This window comes from Durio zibethinus, chromosome 13 (genome assembly GCF_047325235.1).
Source record: "Durio zibethinus cultivar Kanyao isolate XHJ-2024 chromosome 13, ASM4732523v1, whole genome shotgun sequence".
In the NCBI taxonomy this organism is placed as follows: Eukaryota; Viridiplantae; Streptophyta; class Magnoliopsida; order Malvales; family Malvaceae; genus Durio; species Durio zibethinus.
The window spans coordinates 2,273,195-2,275,295 of record NC_143174.1 but is presented as its reverse complement, the minus strand read 5'-3'; the positions used below and the strand labels follow the sequence as shown (position 1 = coordinate 2,275,295).

Genomic DNA, 2,101 nt, shown 5'->3' with positions numbered 1-2,101 from the left:
AACTGTAATGCGAGAGAGTGAAGAAAAGAAAAAACAAAAAACAAATTTAAAAGAGTATTTAAAAAAAAAAAAAAGACAGCTTTAAGAAAAAAAAATTGTAAGTATTTAATTTTTAAAATTTAAATTTATTAAATATTAAATTTTAAAATTATTAAATGAACTAATTTAATTAAATTTTGAATTTAAAATTAAAAAAATATTTTAAACTTTATTAATGTAACAATAAAAACCTGAAGGAAATAGAACCTAATCCACGACTTTTGGTTGTGGTGGTGCTGCTGCCGATGCCATATTTATTGTGTGTATATATCTCATTTTTAGTGTTGCACATCGCTCTCTTCTCACTTGGAAAATAACGAATAAAAGAGAAATAAAATTAATGAAATTTTAAAGGGAGAGAAAAATTAAAAATACCCATAAAAGAAAAAAAAAAAAAAAGAAGATGCCCCTATCACTCACTTTTCGTGAATGAAAGGCAACCATGAAAACTAACCACTTACTCAAAGTATTCAACTTCAACAAGTAGATCATCAAAAATCAGAACTCTAAAAAAAAAAGAACTCAAAAGAATTACTATAATAATTGGTAATTGTAAATGATATCGAATTGAAACGATACTAATTGTAATTCACATTGATCCATGATTTTCTTTTTGGTTTAGTAATGGCAATCTACCAAAGCTGGTGTGGAGAAAACAATAGCTTGTTGGGGTGCTCCGAATTGGAACTTGGAGTCCCTGAGATCATCTTCTGGTGCAGGAAGATTAAGATCCAAAGATAGAATATTTCTAGGCTTGATGTCATCACCATTGCTGGAGTCAATTGTAGTGCTAGAAGTATCAACACTCATGGCAGCTTGATTACTAACAGCAGCTGCGGCTGCGGCTGCCGCTGCTGCTGCTGCTGCTGCTGCTGCTGCTGCTGCTGCCGCCCTGTGCCGTCTCATGTGACCTCCAAGGGCTTGACCAGAAGTGAATTCGGAGCCACAGATTGAACATTCGTGAATCTTACCCTTGTTCCCATGACAAGCCTTGTTGTTACTTACTTGTAAAGCAATTACAGGACTTTCTTTGCTGAATTGTGCTTCTTCAACATCATGATCTTTAACGGCCAAAACAAGTGGTTTTTTCTCTTCTGCCATGGCCGCCTTGGGCTTCTTGTGGCTTGCCCTGTGCCCTCCTAGTGCTTGGAATGAAGGGAAACAACGGTTACAAGTTTTACACTCGTAGACATAAAATCCAGCCTTGTTTGTTGTTGTAGCTATCTCAGAGAACTTTCGAGCACCAAACTTTTCAATCTTGAATTTCTCTTCAACACTCCTTTTTGGACCATCACTTTGTGCTAACATTATTAGGCAATTAGCCATGTCCTCTTCTTCCTCAGTGCTCTCATAAATCTCACCAGACGTCACCGGAGAGGAAACTGAGTTATATTCCTCCGCCACTCCACCACCACCACCACCATCGCTATTGCCACCATAATCACAAGCACTTGACAAGCTAGAAGTTACCGTGACACCAAACGGGGAAGATGACCTTTGCCGCTTCGTACGCTTGCCTTTCATGATCAAGGCTTGATGATCATTACAGCCCACAAATTCCTCTTGAACTTGCATATCAACCCCTCCCCCAAAACCAAAAGCCAGCCAACAATAGAGTAGAAGAGTTACAAAAAAAAAAAAATTGTACTAAAAGAAACAAGCAACTGACCTAACAAAGGAAATGAGTAACAGCTGGAGAGAAAAGAAATGAAGGAAGCAAAGATAGAGAGAGCAAAGGATTTCTTATATATAGTGAATAACGGTGGTTGGTGTTTACATATACAGTGAAAATTTTTGTACTAAGTTTTTTTTTTTTTTTTTAGTCAAAACTCAACAAAAGGCAGCCTCCCGTGAATAGTTACTACTATCAGTTTGCTCTATATATTCCGGTGGACAAATTTTAGATAAAGTTTTATGGGCGAAGTTTATGAAAGTTTTTATTAAAAATGAGTATATAAAAAATTTAAATTAATAGATTGATAGAGTTTGATGTGAAGATTAATAATATGAAAAAAATATATTATTTATAATTTAAATTTATTTAATATTTATTTAACGATAA

The 2,101-nt window shown here is 34.9% G+C and overlaps 1 pseudogene across 1 annotated transcript; it reads right to left on the bottom strand.

Moving 5' to 3' along the window:
* Positions 1–393: 393 nt before the first annotated feature.
* LOC111304352 (zinc finger protein ZAT5 pseudogene) lies at positions 394–1,782 on the bottom strand (annotated as a pseudogene). Its single transcript, XR_016327003.1, has one exon. The product of XR_016327003.1 is annotated as a zinc finger protein ZAT5 pseudogene (transcript).
* Positions 1,783–2,101: the final 319 nt, after the last annotated feature.